Raw genomic sequence first — 20402 nt, forward strand, 5'->3', positions numbered from 1 at the left:
CACTGAGGAATGCATGCTGGGTTCATATCTTAATCATCACCTTTATCAGAAAAAAAAAATGGAATACAGATAAACAGTGGAATCTATTTCTGAAATAGGACTTTCCATTACTTTGCAAATTATATTGTCCACTGAAGAAACAGAAGTGGATTTTTTTTTTTTTTTAATATTACATTCACTTTGCATGAGATTCAGAGATTCTCTTCAGCTTTGAAAAATCTCTTTTTTCATTGGTTAGCATTATAAAAGCATGTCATTCAAAAGAGTGCACTAAGTGTTAAAACTCCTGAAGAATCAAGTGCCATTACAGTCGCTTCATATTTAAACTCCATTCAACTATAAATGGCTCTTTGAGTTTCAAATGACTTTGCTTTTCATGTTAGGCAAGATCATTTGAATAAAAAAAAACTGGAGATCACCTCTGACAAATTCAACCCTCAAGAACTGGAGAAAAACCCAACCCAAACCACCACCTCAAACAAAAACAAAAATCAAATCCAAAACAACTGAAACAAAATAACCCGTAGCAATCAGCGTCAGTGGGAAATGGAACAAAACCATAGGTATAGTTTGACCTCACCGTTGTTTTCCTTCGGATTAAGACATTAGAAAACTCGAGTTCCCTCTGCTGGCTAAGTAATAAATCTGTAGCCACAGAACGGCGCTGACGTTCCCACGGATGCTTACATGCAAGCAAGTAGCTTGGAAGAAAAAGCCACGTTGACTCACATAGGGAAAAAGCACTCACAAAGGGAAAAAACACAAATATAAGAAAGTGCAAAAGTAGTTGGGGAAACGTTTCAGGCAACTCAAGGAGTACTACAAAAAGAATATGACATTTAATGTTTACCTTTTAAAGGTTTTCTTCTTATATAAATATACATTTATTTGTACGCTTAGCCTCTGTGTAAGGATGTTGGGATTTCTGTGCTGTCAACTGACTGCAAGTGTGCTTCTGCTATTCCTCTTATAGCTGAGATTGGGATTTGCTGCTGCTAAGCAGTGGAATAACTAGCAAACCGTTTTCACATTTAAAAATATGTCTAAACATTTCTTTGGAGTGGAGCATTTCCTTCTGTTGCAGAGACACAGGAGATCACTTTTAAGCAGAAACTGGTGAAGTTAAAACTTAGTTTTACCTGTTTAAAATAATGTGTATTTGGTACCTTACAGTTCACAAGGTTAAAGAGGTAAATGGTTTCATGTATACCGTAGCTCCCCGCTAAAAGGAGGACAGTGATGATGAGCCAGCCACTTTTGCAGAGGTGGGAAGTAACTAGTTAGCATAGTTAATCTTTTGAGACACATCGTGGCATTAAGTGGATTCTTTTCATTCAGCTCAAGGCACAACAGCTGGATTCTGTCATCCCTGACTGGGGCGGTCTTGTTAGTGTAGGATGACCTCTGGAGCACTAACACAGATAATACTGGCACCTCTCTCTGCTCTAATCAACTACCAGTCTGAGCAATTCTACAGGAGATGGGGGCATTAAGGCCATATTATTCTAAACAAAATTCAGTGATGGTAGCAGAGTATTGTGACAGCAAAAGACAGATTCTACCTTTCCCACCAAAGGTTTTTAATGCTAAATTTAGACAACGGTCTGTAAAAACAACACAGTACCATATTTTCTCCTTTTTCTTAAAGTTATGTCTTGCAAAACTGGACTGTTTGTGTCAAGTATGTCTAAGCTAAAACTCTCACAATTTTACTGCCATATATAAAGCTGTTCATTGCAAACACACGTAGTTAATGTGGTCTCTCCATCTCTTTCCACATACATTAGGGCTGGCACAAAAACAAGGATTTCTGAACATTTAGCTGGAATGCAGAAGACTCAGGTTCAAGTTACCACTCAATTCTAGAGCAAGACATTGAACTAGAGCCTCCTAAATCTGAACTGAAGAGCCCTGTGAATGAACCAGGGCTAATTTTGGTGATTGAAGTCCTGAATTTTGAAATTTTTCAAAGAAGCTTCATCAGAAAATGACCAGTTTTCATGGTATGCATGAGTTTTCAGTAAAAATATTTCCTGTTGTAAAGTTTTCAATCATAGCTAATATAACATGCTGTGGATAAAGCAATAGACAACAAAGCTCTCAGTAGCTATGAAACAGCAAAACAAATGTAAATAACAACAAAAAGGGATGTATATGCCACATAGGCAATGCTCTACCAAGTTGTTCAGGATCTCTCACAGGCATTTGGTGTACCTCTACTTCACGTACACAGATGTGCCATTAATAACAGTGTATGCACAACATATGTAGTATAAGATACTAATGTTACAGTTAACAGCAAGTCTGTTTATCCTCACATATGATTGATTAGAAAATAACCAAACAGTCAACTTAGCTATAGAAGCAGTTATATGAAATTCTATGATACAGGCTTGCAGATGTAAAACGTTCATAGCTTGAATACTTTGGTATACTCTGACTTCTCTAGCTGTTACAAATGCTTTCTGGGTCACTGGGACAGTGGAGCATTGCTACAGAGTCCTGTGCCTGAACAAGAGAGAGGTATTGGCTTCAGTTGCATTTGAGGGTGAACATCCCTGAAGTTCAGCTTCTACTGTAGAAATCATATAAGTAAATGTCTGCCTCCAAGGCAAGAGCACTTACATTTATTTTATTGATGATGGATAGAAAAAGGATATTATTTATCCAACCATAGAATCATAGAATCACAAGGTTGGAAATGACCTGCAAGATCATCTAGTCCAACTGTCTTCTCATTACCTTTGCTACCACAAGCTACTAAACCATCTTGTAGCTCCTCATCCAGGTGCCTCTTGAACACTGCCAGGGACAGCGACTCCACCACCTCCCTTGGCAGGCCATTCCAATGCCTCACCACTTTCTGAGAGAAAAGGTTTTTCCTCATGTCCAAACTAAACCTCCTCTGGTACAACTTGCGGCTATTTCCCTGGGTCCTGTTTGTTGCCTGGGAGAAGAGGCCACACCCCTCTTCATCACAACCGCCCTTCAGGAAGTTGTAGAGTGCAGTGAGATCTCCCCTGAGCCTCCAAAAATAAATATGTAGAGTACAAATGCCTAAAGTTAGGTGAGAAACCCCAACGTTGATTTGCCTATCAAGTAAAAGAAGCAAAGTCATCTGAAAAACTTGGGGTGCTTACTTGTCTGCAGTCTATCATGTCAAAAACAGAAATAAAATCCAGTTCTCCAGAGTGGCATCACTTAATTGGTATAAGCATTGTGTTCCACCCTCTGTTGACAGTTTAACTATGACAACACCAGTTTGATTTACTGGGGCTGTGACTGTCTATTGGAAGGGAAATACACTGATGTGAGAGGCAGAAGTACAGAGAGTCCAGGCAATTAAAAACTGTGACATAATGAACACAGCCGTGCAAGTCAGAAGCACTATTTCTTTTACATGAAGACAGTGTAGAAGTAGTGGTGTTTTGTAATTTCTTAAGGTTTTAAAAAAGCATAGAAATTGAAATACCAATCCTCAAGAACAGCAGCTGAACACTTTTGGTAACATAGCATAATCCTGTGATCCTCAAATCAATGACAGAAAATGGGGAGTAGGTATCATTCTGTTCGTAAACCACTAACAGGTTTTTTTAGGCTATAGATTTTGTGGCATTCAGTAGACAGAAAAATAATGTTAACTCAGTTTTCCAGCAGAACAATTTTTTAGGGGGTTAAAATTAAATAAATAGGGACAATGTAATCCTGATGCAACTTTCAGCAATAAATGTATACAAATGTTCACAAAGACTGTACAATTACTTATTTCAGCTAAAAAAAAAAAAAAAGAAAAGAAAAATCATGGGAATGACCACTAACTTGTTGCTTTGGCCAGTTAGCAGGGCTTCAGCTTCTGTTCCTTATCTACTTGATATAGTCCAGTAATATGCATATATGATATACGTAATCCTGATCTTCTGTACCTTGTAGAAGTTACTCTGCTGCAAGGAAATTCTTGTTCTCCTTTTCGTCCTTCCCAAATAAATGCTTAAAGTGCAAAAGCAAATGATATAAGCTTCAAGATCATGACAAAGCAAGTTTCGCATCCTTTCGTCTCTCACTTAGGTCAGGTTCCAGTCCCAGATCCCAGGCCATGTGGACTAGTGACTGGGGACCTTTTTGCCACCACCTTCCCTAATGTCAACCATCTTTTTCTACTTGTGATCACCTCTGCTGTGTCTAGTCCTTCTCATATGAACTTCCTCAAAGTGGTTTCTTCTCACCACTGTGCCCTCAAACCCTTTCAATTCATTTTCCTGATTGAATGCTATCAGTAGGGGGAGTGTCAACAGCACAGGAGTCTTACACAGGGGTTACAGGTCTTCATGGAAGAGACAGACCTACTAGGTCGGGTAGAAATTTGGCAAAGTTATACATACGAAAGACACAGTCACACTGGAAAGCGTAGACTCATATGAAAGACAGAGAGCTCTTTGTGAAATGGAAAGAAACACATCTAAACCTATATTTGAGTTACCATAAAAATAACACCAAAACTATCATATGATTGGGCTTGAGATCTCTGCCTTATTATTACTAATTTATTTTAAATAGCAACTTTTTATTGCATACTTTTTTCATTATTTACTAGAGAGTTAGTCCACTGCTGGTGAGTTATATTGCAAATGAATTACGTTGAGATTGACCAAATAAAACATAAATCAATTTTGAGTACTCTGGTATTGAAATAAAATAGCCTGGGTAATCTGCACCGTCTGAACATTCTGTATCCCTAGATGATTCTTCCCTCCAGTGAGTCATTGTCTTCTGGTAAATGTTGATTACACTCTATGTATATTTGTGAAAAGTTCAGCACAGCTAGGCTATTGCAATTAGTCCAAGCCTCAATATATTATCAGCATATGCTTAAGGAAAAACATGCATTCAAGATAGTAACTGAAGAATCCTGATGCTATTGTATATAACACAATATATGAATGATTACATACAATTTTCTTGCAATATTTCCATATACAAAAAGGAATAAAATATAGAAATACACACACACAAAAACTTACAGCAGTGCAATAGAAAATGCAATAACAGCAGAGCAGCAAAGTCCCAGGCTACAGCAAGTAAGGATTTGCTCAAACACAACAACAATAAGCACAGACATAAAGAAGCTGCTTACCTTCAGAAGGCCTCAGGTGTACAGGAATCTCTACTGCCAGCCCTTAAACGAGGTCTGGTAAGGGGTCGATGGTGGCTCCAGCCCTTCCAATCACTCAGGTACATTGCATGCACATGAGCTCCCCTGAGTTTGCCCCGCCTTCTCACCAGGTGCTCAATCACTGATTCAAGATGTGACTTAGCATTTCTACTACGAATACGAACACCAAAAACAAAACAAAACATCCCCCCAAAAGACAAAAAAGCGAAGTTTACAATTAGGTTGTTGAAGTCATATAGAGAGAATGTCTGAACTGCCCAAAGACAAGGTTAGATAAAAACAAGTTAATGACCAAACCAAATCTGGTTATTCAGGAGAACTAAACACTAGATAAAATTATAATTTAAGAATCTCCAACAAAAATAGAATTTAAGAGCTCTAAGTATTCTGAAGTAATGCTACCTGGGTGCATAAGTTTTTGCTTGTTAACATTCATAGACCTGACTCTCTTGTCTGAAGCGAATAATATGTGGCTACTTAGGAATCAGAGATAAAATGTCCTTATCACTGAGCTCCTGGAGGTCCTGATGCTGGAGATAGCTTTCAGAATGAGTTTTAAGTCATGCCAGTGATACTGCATTCAGACATTGTCGTTATTTTCAGAGGAAAATATGATGCTGGCATATATGGTGATCACAGTGGTGCACTTTTTATTAGTACCCCATGGTTAGGGCACCTTTCTAGGTTTAATTTCTTCTGTTCCTTGTGTGTCTTTCTATTTATCACACCCAGAAGAAGTCCTGGTTCAACAAAGGAAACAGAATGGTCCACATTAGTACTAAAACCAAGGGATGATCAGTAGGGAACCTTGTCCGAACAGGAGGGAGTAGAGGCCTGATGTCTTGTCACTGACTCTAAAACTGTTTCTGTATTTCCTTGTTATCTGAAAAATGAAACCATTAGGTCTGTTTACAGGTATGGCTCCCAGATAGCATTTTCCTTTTCAGCTTTTACTGAGTCATCTTTTGCCTTCATTTCAGCAATATACTAAGGCACTTACCTAAACATTAAGAATAAATAACAAAATTGCTACCAGTGAGAACAATCCTGTATCTAAAACTAGGAGTGTACTGTCCTACTCTAAGTGATTAAGACCTGTATGTTTGTGATATTCCATGCTTGTGATCTGAGTCTTGATGTGTAACAAGTAATGAGTAGCAGGATCCCAATATTTCATTACAAATTTTATCACTGTTGTGCACCTGATATTGTGGCAAGGGTCATGCTTAATTTTACATTGTATTTGAATTTCATTTTCACCTTTCTGCTTAAAAAAGGTTGACGTGCACAAGAAAATCAATTCACAAGTTATTTTCTGAATATTATACATTATTCCAGAAACCCCTCGAGGCTTCCTCTGCAAAGAGAGAAAAAGTGGATCTTGCTGTGCAAAGGTAGGAGTTGTGAGCCTTTAAACTCCTGCCTTGGAAAAGTGCAGGGGAGGGTAGAGGATGGTGTTGGTAAATATAGCTGGCACCAGGCTTGCTGCTTCCTCTAAAGAGAAGGGAAGATGCTTCTTGGTCCCTGCAGCTGGAAATAAACAGGGCTCCCAGTGCATCAGCATCCCAGGGCATCAGCAGTGAAGCTGGTGAGACAGTGATTTTTCACTGTCTGCTGATGTAGGTTGATGTCTTTTGTGTATTTATATCGCTCCCTATCTAGATACTTATTTTACCACATAATCAGAGTGTGCCACTATTATTTTTTATTTTCAAACATTTCATTTTATAAATACGGAAATACTTTTTCTTGCAGAAGAGCAGACTGGCGTAAGATCACACAGGAAAACTGTGGTAATGCAGTTCCTTGAACTCATTTCTTCTAAGCAGACCCCTAGCAAGCTAATCGTCCTTCTCTGTATGTCTTTCTGGTAGCAAATATCATAAAACTGAATGTTTGTTTTTCTTCTTGATTGTTCTTCTACAACATACATATACCTTAGCTTCTACAGACAGTGTGGGAACTTTTTTTTTTTAACCACTAATTCAATTGGTATATATAGTATTCCTATGTTTAAAAATGCCTTTGAAGACTCATCCAAAGTTCAATGAAACCAATGACATCTTTATTTAATTTCAATGGAATATATATCAGGATGTGGAAAAAAAGGAGATGTGGTCCTGCTTCTGCACTGAGATCTAAAACAGGAACCCTTGAAGGCATAGGAGATAATTTGCTCCTGGAATTAACAGAAGCAAATGGGATTCTCAAGAGTTCACAAAAAATGGCTGTTTAATACTTTGAGAAGCAGTGTCTCTGAAAACACTTCTCTCTGAAACAATATCTATTTGAACAACATTTTAACGTACAGATGTCTTCTCTGAGATTTTTTCCCCCAGATTTCCTTCTATTCTGGATTCAGCAAGACCAGAGAGAAAATATGTCTCACCATTTAAAATAGGTCGAAGGACACTGTAAAGCAAGTGAAAATAACTGTCTGTGTTTTGCTTTACAGAGCAATGGATTCATTGGGCCAATGGCTATAATTCATTTTAAAAAGGTTGTTCTCAAGTTTCACAAGGTTATAGCTGTATTGACTTAATACAGTCAAAAAAATGTTCTGAAGAGCCCTGACAGGTTTGTTGCTAATTATAGGAACACTGTCTCTCACTTTTGAAACAGCATGACTTATTACAACTGGAATATCTTCATGGGTTGAGTAAATTTCCACAGGATTTTTTGTTTGTTTTTTGTTTTTGTTTTTAAGGGAAATAGAGGAAAAAAACTGTGCTTTAAAACAATACTAACATGAAAAATTAGCATTTGCCAGTATGTTATTGTTAACAGACTTGATTGTTTTCTAAAAAAACCCTACAATGATGCTTCTTTACTTTTTTTTTTTAATCTAAGAAAATGTATTTTTTTGAAAAAATATTCTTAAATAAAAACAAAAATTTGATAGTCTCCATTCAAATTCTGTTTGCTTGTGTTTTTAATATGCTTTGTTTTTTAAAATTGTTTAAAATTCTATTTACTGTAAATTATAATGCAAGAAATCAGCTTTGACACAAAGTCTTTTGATTTGACCTGAAACAGTTATTTCAAGGGAAGGGAGAAAAATGTGCACCACCCTGAGAGTGAATACATGATGGGCAACATTGAAGTATGCTCACTAAAACCACAAACCTTTCAGCTGCTGGCAGTAGTTCACTCCTGATAAATACAAGATGACTCCATTGCACCATAAGTGCAATCATGCTGTGAGACTGTGGAACCAACTTTGAATTGCAGAACACTTAAATGTAAGTGAGACATTTGCTGGTGAGATGTGATCGGATAGAACTGTTTTATTTTTCTTGCAAGGTTTCGATACCATCTGAAGTCAGTCCTGTTGCAAATTTACCTCTGGTTGAACTGCTCTCTACTTTCCCTGTGAATTTGTATCTGAAGACAGCAGAAGTTGTTACTTAGAGAAAGAAAGGTAATTTCTGGTAAGCTACAGACTTATCTGAAGCATTTTGTGCTGTCTTCAGAACAAAAGTCCAAACTTCAACATCTTTCTAGACCATTAAGCCTTTTGAATATTTTTCAGCTTTCTCAATTACCAATCCATCTCAGCAATAATTCTAGGGTTACTGAGGAAATACCCCTTTGAGAAGAGTACTAGGAAAATCCATTTCAGTGATTATTTTATAAGGAATAATGACCACTTTGTTTCATTAGTGACTTTCTGTTTCTAATCAGACATTTATTTTTCACATTCACCAAACAAGGATGTACAGCATATGTTAAGGGAAATGTGTGTGTACCATATGGCTGAGAAGAATAAATTCTGTATAAAACAGAGAGGGTGAATGAGGAAGAGTAAGGTAATATAATAGATAATGAATTCAGCCACATCATATGATTTTATTGTTATGGGGATGCAAAGACTAAGGAGTGGTATGGAGTGCATATGGATTTTAAACTCAGGAGACAGAGTTTTACTAAAAGACGCCCTTTTGGTCTCAGCCTGATCAGATGGCTCTGTAGTCATGAAGTGAAAAAGACTGAAAGCTTAATTCTTGTATGTAGCTGACTGGCTAACTCCAGCTTCAGCAGAAGTAAAGCCCAATAGATGCAGACACGTGAAACAAAAAAAAAAACCAACCCTGAGTAAGTCCTGTGATGTGATAAGTTTGGGGTAGGTATTCTGTGTTGCAGAACAGCACTTTAATAATTTCTAAGTACCAAAATCATGTGCTTTGGCTTGCATTTAAAAACAAAGGCTCCAAAATCAATCAAAAGATTGATAGAAATTGGCTCAGCTTCAGAAAATGAATTTTCTGATCAGACTTGGAATCAGGAAGCATCTCAAGCTGAAATCTCTAGAATGAATTGTTGAGAAACAACTTTTGATGTCCTAACCAAACACTGCCATTTTTAAGAGATATTCTGGGAGGGGGAAGCCTGTTGAATATTAACATGAAATACAGATGGTACATTTTGAGCCATAATTTAATATAAATTGTTACCTGATAGTAGACTTTTTGTTATTCTTTGGAATTTGGATGATTCTATATCAAAATCCCACCTTAATTAACTCTCCAGCTCTGGTATTGATAGTGAAATCTGCAGTTGTCTGTGTAATTGTCTTAATTGTTATGGATAAAAAACTGAAATGCTCAGAATGTGAACTGGCACTGAGTTATCAACCTTACTCTACACATGGCCTCATCTTACTAATGCCACCTTTCACAGGAGTGCTAATGTTGAAAGAAAAAGAAACTGAATGTTCCTGCTTTTACTTTCAGCATTTGCATTATACATTTATGGTTGTACATCACATCCTGTCTATAATCCTGTTTACATAGATTATGACTTCTGATTGTTGCAACTGTCAGTGGTTTAATATTAATGTCTAAAAATGTGCTCATTAGAATCATAACTTGTGTCTCTCCCTTGAGGAGTGTATTATCATGTTGGCAATATCAATCATTTTTAATTAAAGCAAGTAACATTTTCCCCAACCCACCCCACAGTTTTACAGTTTAAAGAAAGTTACTGAGAATTTCCTCTTCTTAACATATTACGGTCAGGTAGAAATACACAAGAACATTCTTGTATAAATCCATAGTCTTCTTTCAAACTTCTGTTTTAAGCATACCTGGTAGATTTATTGCTTGTCTGTGCTTCAGTAGTCTGACTCCCTGTGGTGATTTCCCAAAGTCTGCAGGCAGGAATACACCCCTCCTGCTGCAAAAGATTATGACATCATGGATGTTAAAAAGAGAATGAATGATGTGGTTAGCCATGCATTCAATATATTACTAGAGAGGGGGTTATATGGAAACATGGCCTTTCTGTCAGATAGAATGAATGAGATATATAATTTGTTTTGTCCTTCTCTTAAAAGAACAAGGGAAAGGAGATAATCTGTCTTAATAAGGGCATGCTTAGAGTATCAACCAACTAGAAAGTAATATATTTTTAAACATCCATATGTGATCCCTTTATTAAATTAGGATGTTGAGCTAAATTTAAAGTATCAATATATAAATCAGTCAGTCAGTTAAATTAGCCAATTTTATACTGATAAATGGGAGTTAATAAAGCAATTACTTCTTTCTGAACCATAAGGCTCTGGTTTCCAAATCAGTTGTATGAGTTATGGATTACTGACATAATTTACAAGTTTTCATTTGTGTGACTTATATCCTTGATTTTTTAGGAATTAGTCCTTTATTGTATTAAAGGCACAACAAAACAGCATTTGCGTAACATTAAGGATGGAGCAAAGCAACAAAATTCAAGGTCGATTTATGGTGATGCAGAGTTCTTAACTCTAGTTGCTGTTGTTTTTAACATAGAGAGAGTTAAGGACAGAATTGTTGCCTTAATATTGAAGGTCATGACTTTTCAATGTGTGTGTCATGACCTATGTTCCATACCTATAGGGTTTTGCCTTTTTTGCTCTCATTTTTATAAGCACACACCAGTAGCAGCAGTTCTGCACCTATGTTGGCCATTTGTTATGAAAGAGGTGGTATTAAAACTTGTCAGTGTATTGCCACATAACCTTCACATTTTCTATTTTTATGAGGCTCAGCTTTGTATAGGTTGACGCCATTGGGGGGTTGGAAATGGTTACAACGTGAACAAGGTCAAGATTATATAGGATGTGTCGTAAATAAATTCTCATTTTAATTTTTCACACGCTTTTCTCCTTGTAATGCTTACTGCCTGGTATTTATCCTTTTCTTCTCAGCCAGAAGTAACCCACCTCTTGGGCCACACAAATCCTGAGTACTTGCACAAACTAACTTAAGTCAGGTTGAATTTCGGAAAAAATCCTATTAGTAATTTGCAAGGCAGTTCTGAAATCCAAGAAACAAGTTGTAGTTTGCAGATTAAACTTTTTGCTATCCTCTCCTGTGTTAGGAAAGTTCAGTTAGGAACACAAAAACACAGACAGTAGCAGCCATTATGAAAGACAGTAACAAGAATGTCTCAGGAAGACTTCACAATGCTTACTGATGGCATTTGTGTAGTTCAGTTCATTAGGTGTTGCAAAAACAACAACAAAAAAATCTCAAATGAATGAAATAGTATTGAAATTGTGGCTTTTCCCACTAAATAGACACTTGTTGGAAAGTGACAAGAGGCTTTTTGAGAAATCAAAACTGGTTGATAGAGACTGAGACATTTCTGGTTAAAATAGGGAATGGATAAGAATGTAGACAAAAAAAATCAGACAGATGTTAGCATGTTCAAGGAGTACTGCCAGGGAAAAAAAAAAAACAACAACAAAATAAAATGCAACACAAGAAGATTTATATGACCAAGAGTAGGATTCATTTGAGATCTAGCCCAAATGTCAGATTCATTTTACAGACTGTCAGAGTTAACAGAGTGAAAGAGTTACTTTAGTCACCTTATCTCCTATGCTCTGGATCTAGCACTTTGCATGGGGAGAACCATTAGAAAGACTGGCTTCAATCTCCCCAGCATAACTCCCTTCAAATATCAACAGCTGGTAGATGGGAATAGGTAAGGTTGTCAGTACCTCTATTTCCTAATGACAATTCTATTGTGAAATATAAAGTCACTACAAAGGACTTTTTTTCATTAAAAAAAAAGAACTTTTAATAAAATGAATTACAGTTTTTCCCTCTGAAATGCACTGATATACTTTAAAATGCTTACATTGATATTCATATACACCAGTACACGTACAGTGCATTTTATATGAGGCCTCCTATTTTATTATATTGGACCACGATATCAGAGGTGCATGTTGGTGGTGTGGCAGTGTAGGGTGAACCTTTCCAGTCCATGGAGTGGTGACAAGCTCATAGACCCGGGCTTCAAACACGAATGAGCCAAAAAGTAACTAATGACAGAGTTATTCAGGTGATGAACTTTCTGGTATGTGTTGGAGACGAAATATAATTTTCAGCTGTCAAATTTTTAAAGTATGACTTGGAGGAAATATCAAAATGGATTTTCTGTATTTTTACCAAAATTTACCCTTGAATTCTATGTAATTGGTTAAAATCTATAAGGCAAAATTATAGCATTTTGTTCTAGCATTAATGTTATAATAAGACAGTTAACGTCTGCCATTTATGTTGGTGTTATCAATTATCCGAACCCCTGTTTGCCTAACTGAAAATAACTGGATTTAAGTGAAACATAAACTTACTAAATGTTATTGAATAGGATATGAGCTCAGTAAAATACTAAAGCCTCTTAATAAACTTAATTTAAAGGGCCAATACTTGATAGACCTAGCAGGAACTGGAAAAACTGACTAAACTCTTCCAGTGATTACACAAGAGTAACCCAACTGATTCCATTAGCATACTTTTCTTTTTTGCCCCAACTAAAACAAATATATAAATAATTTTTTTTTTAATGGAATTTTGATTTCATTTTTCCTTTCAGTAACCTCTAATTTTGTGGGACTTTAGATAATAAAACTTCCCTAATACAATTTAATGATAGCAACCTTACAGGATGCTGAAGAAAGGCTATTTGTTTACAGTACATAGAGTAATGCCAGATCTGGCTGGTGTGCAGGCAAGATTTCTCAAACTTTTGATCTGCAAGCTCTGCTTTCCAGAATGTCAAGATCCATGTTGAAAAGGGAATCTGGTGTGCAGAGTTTATTCATCCCATCACCGCAATTTTAAAGCAGAACAGAAGACTGAAAGAGATGATTAAAGGTATGGCATAAATATTGTATGGGCCATACAGACTTTTGGGCTGAGTCAGACTGGCTGTTATACTGCCAGGATCATGGATTGCATTTGATGGGTTTAACTGTCAGGGAGTTAAGGAAAGGAAAATTCCCATCAGTTACGAGTGACTTTTTTTGCACTGTCCCCCTAAACTGTCAAGTACTGAAGGTCTTCCTATTATTCTCCTGGGGCTTCCTTCCTTTTCCCCATTTCTTCTCACATACACACATTTTAGCAATCTTTTTAGGAGGATAGAGCAAAAGGAAGGACCCAAATTCCACTGTGTTTAATATTGATGTTCTACATGGCAAAGTCTGTGCTTCATAGAGAGAAATTTTCCTTTTAAGAGGCAAAATTGAAGCAGATGATTGATACTTAGTCTCTTCAAACCCTGAAAGTTTTCCTTGAATGAAAACTGATCTTTGAAGGAGTAATCTGCCAAGTTAAAAATAAAAAAATATGAAGGAAATGCATATAATGCACTGCTCAATTATTTCCCACTGTGTAATGTGAAGCCACCAGCATGTTTCACATATTCAAGTGCAAGAATAAATGTAAAAACGCATATCTTCACAGAGTATCTCCTTCCATGGTAGAATTGTGGTATCTATACAATTACAAAAGATCTACCTCTTGTGAGAATATTGAAAATATGTTTGTTTTTAGAAGTTATAAATTGCTGCTGTTCAGATGATCTAAAGTACAAGCTACATCAGTACAAAACTACATGAGGCTGGTGAAGTATTTAAACAGGAAAAATAATCAGAAAAGTAAGATTGCAGTCACTCTCTAATTATGATCCTGATTTATAATGCAAAGGCAAAACTCATTTTGGACCTCCAGGTAATGACAACAGTCAGGCACAGTATTCAAATACTTTTTGCTTTGTGAACTTCTATGTTCATCTCTGCATCCAACTAAAAACTACATTTTCAAAACAAATTGGTTTGAATTAGATTAATTAATAATATTTATCTCTATTCTACTTAGCATAGAGGATGGTGGTTCTACTTACGATGGCCATGATAGTTAATGTAAGCAAAACTAAAATAGTTTTGGCTTTGAAAAAAAAGAAGTTGGACCAACTTCAGGCTTCGTGTGCTTAACATTCTCCAAAATGTTGCAGATGGGTTGAATGGAAGGCTGAGTTTGATAAATGGCTTTGGCTCTGAAGCCACAATGCAATACTTGTAAATTCTTTTGAGATGATTAGCCTGGTAGTTTAGCATCTATCATTTGAGATAGACTAGCATTACTATGGATACAAGTAACTCATTGCTCACCCATGCTATTACTCTTCCTCTGGTATAGCTGGTATTGCTGATACTCAGTTGCTCATCCTGACAGATTTGATGAAATATTTTTTTTATTAAAAGAAGGAAAAAGGAACCTTAATTTAAGGGATTAAATACTTAACTCCCTTATACACTTTAAAGGATGAAATCAAGGGTGATTTCTTATTTATTTACTTATAGTTTTTATTTATATCTGAGGTTTTATTCTTAGCTCTTATGCACTAAACGGGAAGACCTGTGTAAAAACTTCATAGTCTGTAAAGAGGTAATGGAAAATAACCTTGTAAACTCATTCATTTTTTGGCTCAACATGAGACATTTTTGTAATGTTAAAACCAATGCAAGCCATTTTGGATGGTTTTATTAACTTCCCTCTCCCCAGAGGAGTTTTAGTACCTCTGTCTTTGGCTCTGCCGTCAGCGGTGTTGCACAGCTGAAAGGGCTGGCATCCTCACCCTGCAGGGAGTCACTGGCTGATGTAAACAGATGCCCTTCCCTTGGAAGAAACACTTTTGGGCATTGGATTTTACATGCCATGCAGGTGTTGGGGAGATGCAGGAGCTCGGAGGGATTCTCATTTTGCAAGCTAGTGGTGGACCCTCAGGTCTCATTCCCATCATCATTACTGAATCTCCTCTCTCAGGGGAAGATTTACATTCTCTTGACATGGAAGAGTTAAACAAGGGGGAAAAGGACTTTTACACAGCCCTGTAAAAGTCATGTTTTGCTGGCAAACAGCAGCAAACTTGCTAGGCTTTCTTCATTAGAGCCTCACCATTTAAGCCATCAGCGTCATTTTGTGAGGACATCAAACATGTGTACACCAGATGCCTGCAATGCAGAGCAGCACTAAGGACCTGACTCAACTTAACAATAATCTGTGGACAGCGGGTGTGAACCTGAGCTGGGCCAACACCTCATCAGACTGCATGGCTAATTGATTTCAAAATTAGAGTTGGTATTTCTGAACAATAATCTTAAAAGGCAGCAATAAAATACATCAGAATCCTTTGAGCTAGCCAAGCTTTCATCCAAATGGCTTATTACAAAGAGCTGGCACACCTGAACTTTGGCATAGACAAATAAATCCCAAAACAGTAAATGGAAACCACATTTGGCACTGGAGGTTTGTCAAGAGAAGTTTGTAGTCATCAGGAAACAAGATCTTGGATTTTTTTTCCTTAGTGGCAGGAAATCATTCACTGAATGTATTTTACTACAACTGCTGTGATTTATGTAATGAAAATGTAGGTAGTGTTGAGAAGAATACTCTTTCTTTTTTTTTTTTTTTTTTTTTTTTTTTTTTTGCATTTCACAATCTTCAGGATCCCAGGAGCTCTAAAAAGCACAGCAAGGGTTACAGTTATCCCAACAGTGATAACCGAATTGCATGTGTGTCGGCCTCCCTCTTTGAACTTTGAACTGCTAGTTTGTGGCATCATGGTCCAAAAGGATTTAGATCTGACTTTTGTTTGGCTACAATAAATTATACCCAAGTATCTGAGCAATGCCTGGAATCTTATCTTGAGGACAGGATGAGGCATCTCACTTAAGGGATGGTATAAATTTGGAATACAATCTTTCCAGGGAATAATTTCAGACCAGGTAGAAAAGATTTTTTTGTTTACTATAGGTTGAATTAGAATAAACTCTGGAATATTTAAGTAAGCTCATTAATTTATTAGTACAATATGGCATGGAAAAAAAGGCTCTCTGAAGGGCAAAAAGACAGGATTAAAGAAATTTGTGATGTCAGTGGTTGATCGGTGAAGTACCTTAAATCCATTTGGACTGCTTGGCTCTTGCAATTGCTTGTAAATAGCTTTATACATTTGATTTAATGAATTAAAAAATGTGTAACAGTCTAGAAGCAAATGCAGCTTTTATTATCAGTTGATCTGATTGAAATGTTACCTACTCCTGTGTTACTAGCTTTGTGTTTAAAATCAGTGGTAAGTTCTATCACTGACAGTCTCCTGGCTTGAGTTTGTGACAACTGAGATAGTTCTGTTCATGGTTTTGAATTATTTTGATCTATACTATTTATATTTGTATTGTTATGATATTAAGCTCAGCTCAAAAAGTGCATCTTTTTGATATGTATTACATCTTCACTAACAGTCCTGAGACAACTATGAGTACAGATACCTTACTTTGTCAATGGATATAAGCAGCCTTTTAGATGCACGTCTAACAGATGTGCTAAGATCAGCTTTAGACAACTCAAAATCATTTTTTCTTCCTTCAGTTTATGTCTAATTTCAATTTTCAAGCATGGCCTGATTCTCATCTCCTTATAAAGTGATTTTCCAGATGTATCCTGGATTTTCCATGGATTATTGGTACAAAAAAAAAAAAAAAAAAAAAAAAAAAGAAAAAGGTCTGTGATATGGAGACTATCCCATTATTCAGGGCTTCATTCAGTCATACATGTTTAAAACAAGTCCAGTTCTGTTAACTGCTATTCTGTAGTGTAGTGAGAGGATAATCAGACCTTGAAGATTCCTCATGCCTTTCTGAAAAATTTTACTATCCACAGTGTTGCATCTCTTGATCTTGTCAGTATACTATTGTGCCTCCAAAGGGCCAGGCATGTGAGAGCTCCTACTCATGCTCCTACTCACACTCCACTCATGGCTACTTTAGCGCTGATCAGTTTTAGAAAGGTTATGTTTTTCAAGCACACAGTTTTGGTGTATGTGGAGCAGTTCACATTTTGACCCATTAGCTACAAATTTTGTTCTTCTCAGTATTTTAGTCAAGTAAAATGCACTGAAATAATGAAATGAAATTCTGACCAGATCTTGATACAATAACTTAGGTTTCTCATAGACATGCACGCCATTTTAGCATTCATTTATTTAAGTGTTGATGTTCATCTGCTTACTCGTCTAAAATAAGGTATAAGCTAGCCTAAAGGTGCAACATACAAATAAAGACCGAGGGGACAGATTCTGGCCTCTTTTACATCTATTCAACTTGACTGACTTCAGCAGAGTTTGCACAGGTGCAGATGAGGGAAAATTTGCCTCTAAATTTTTACTCTTTTGATAATGACATTTTCTTTAGTTCCTGCAGTAAAATATAAAGGATTTGTTTGTGTAAAATTGAAGAAGAGAATAATTTGTGACCTAATTCCAGCACATGGCTCCTCATAGCTTCTTCCTGCTTCTACATGTATTCATATGCAAAGCAAAAGAATACATCAAAGTGACACAAACGGCATAACAAAAGCTGTCTACAAAGTCCTGCACCAGCTGGTACTCTTATATGTTTTAGATTAGAGTCCAGAGAGTACTAAGACTGGACCACCGCAGGAGAAACAGCTAGGGGACATTGAATGTTCCCATGCACAGTGTTATACAAACAGCTGTATCAAATTAATTTAGGCTTATCCACTGTGAAAATTCACAGGGTTTAATGGCTTTTCTTACCTGTGAAAGGGTGGTCTAGTCATAGGACTTCTGTATAGAGTCTGAAGCAGAGTTTCAGACTTTTGTGTGCTAGTGTTAAAGGTCAAAATATATAGTAGTAGACAAACAGGTGGGAGTTAAGATACAGCATAGAGAAAAATACAGCAGGAGCATGAATTATGCAGTTTTTATTCATTTTTTGAGTAACAAAATGTGTCTCAGAAACTACTAAATCAGTTTTCAAAATGAAATTTTTGCTAGGGAGTTTTCTCTGATACAAAAAGGAAGTGGATCCATGCTGTATTTTGCAGGATTATTTTATTTTAGGGAAAGATAACTATATATGTGTGATAGGTCTGTACCCCTGTGTAGTTTAAAAGCTTTTCCACCATATTACATTTCCCTCTTAGACTGCTTTATGTGAAGATAGTTCATTACCAGAAGGCTCTATATTTTCTCAAAATACAGTTCACAGCATATCTTCCTTTGTTGTTAAAGTGTTAAATAGCATTATGCTGTATTTATGCAGAAAACAGCAGAAGTGAGCAGAGAGCATTGTGGACCTATCCATTTACAAAATCAAAGCCTGCTTCTACCAAGTAGTTTTAAGAATACACTCCAAATACACTGATAGTCCCATTATCTGCCATGCATAAGGAGCAGTAATCAGTGGGTTTCCTAGTTCTAATGCTGTAGTTAAAATACTTTGGATTAGGGTTTGTTTGTTTGTTTTATCCTTGCCTTAGTCTTTGATAACAATGCCACAAACAAGAATACACTTGTCTTCTATATGGAGATGGATGAACTGGCTGCCTCCAGAACAAGTCCAGGAATTCCAAGAGATAACATGAAGGAAATAAAAAAGTAGCTGGAATTTTTACAGAGTTTTTTCTACACTGTTAGTATCTCCGTATAGCAGACACCCAACCTGGGGCTTCCTTGCTGAAAGATTAGTGGGTGCCTTGGTGTTCTGAGTGGGTGCCCCCAGAAATGTAGTGTTTTAATGTGGCCTGCATCAGCCAAAAGCAATCTGTGCTGTGGTGTAGTGTTACTGCTTTATCTGTAGTGATAAGGCAACAGTCTTCCTGCAGCAAGTAGACAGTTGCCTTATCATTATAGCTAAAGTAAAACTCATGCCAGCAATGCCTAAAGCTTGGTAAGTAGTAAGCTTTATCTTTTTTTTATACATATTCTTTGTCAGTGTAGCTGACAAAAGCTTTGGTTTTGATTTCAGTTTAAGTAATCTGATCATCAGCCTGTCAATACAAAAACTAGAGGTGAGTCAGAAGGACAATGAAGTAGTTTCAACAAAATAATTTGAGTAAACTCTTAATTACATTAGAGAATATGCAGAAAACTCTAAATGTGTTATACTGTCGAAGAATAAAGATTTGAGGATTGTAAAGCATTAAAATTTAATATAATTCCAAAAGCAACTTCAATATTTAAACCATAGCTGTGTATGGAATGTTCTTAATGTGGTACACAATAATTAATTTATAATGATCCTGATATTGATTCCTAAAGACAGCACTACATGACAGGCTCTGCCACTATTGCTGTAATACAGGAAATTTTGGAGAAAGGAGATTTATAGGTTTCTTAAGCAGGGAAGAAAAGAAATCTGAGTTCTACAACATTACCTGCACTGTAGATCAATATAGACTGCTTTCACTGCAGCAGATCATTGAGGTTACGTGATTGCCCTCCAGGGAGAGAATGGAAGACCTCTGAAAATGTGTTGCCCAAAACTTCAGCAAGCTGGATTATAGGATCATTTTTCAGGCTTAGCCCTCACAAAGTTACACACTGAAAAAAAAAAAAATCCATTAAAAAAACCAACAACAATAAAGAAAAAGGACAAGAAGTCCTGAGAGCAGTTATGGAGAATGTATTTTGTAATATTCAAAATAAACATTATGTTGGGATGAAGGGTTTTTTTTTTTTTCTTTTTTCTCAGATGGTTTTTTATTTTTAATTATATGGGCAGTTTCAGAATATATAATCTACAAGGTGCTGCCTGGCAAAGACAGTGATGATACAATATCTATTCTTCCAGTGTTACTCCAGTCTGCCTGATTGGCTCTGCTAGCCCAGACTTAGTGCTGATGGGATTCTGACAGACAAGGAAAGTGAAACCTCTCTGCATCACCAGCTACATATAAGTGTCAGATTGTGGCCTGACCTCTCAAAACAATGTCAGCAACCTTCTGGTATAAAGAAAAGCATACACCATACAGAAAGGCAATGTATTAACAACAGCGCTAATAAATTTTACTTGGATCACAAGGACTAAATCATCAAACTGTGAAGTAGAATTTAGATGCTCAAAAATTAACTGTTTATGTTCTACCAAACATTC

General features: G+C 36.5%; 1 long non-coding RNA gene across 1 annotated transcript in view; it reads right to left on the reverse strand.

Annotated features, from left to right (window-relative positions):
- The window catches only part of LOC149918126 (uncharacterized), a 32047-nt gene extending 12233 nt beyond the window's left edge, over window positions 1-19814 (reverse strand). Inside the window, exons 1-3 of the long non-coding RNA XR_016466400.1 lie at window positions 19684-19814; window positions 10257-10345; window positions 5132-5320 (exon numbers count right to left, since the gene is read on the reverse strand). This is a non-coding gene — a long non-coding RNA (uncharacterized LOC149918126). The remainder of the gene's footprint in view (window positions 1-5131; window positions 5321-10256; window positions 10346-19683) is intronic.
- Between the last annotated feature and the right edge of the window lie 588 nt (window positions 19815-20402).

The sequence above is a fragment of the Phasianus colchicus genome, chromosome 4, assembly GCF_987193195.1.
Source record: "Phasianus colchicus chromosome 4, bPhaCol1.hap1.1, whole genome shotgun sequence".
NCBI lineage: Eukaryota > Metazoa > Chordata > Aves > Galliformes > Phasianidae > Phasianus > Phasianus colchicus.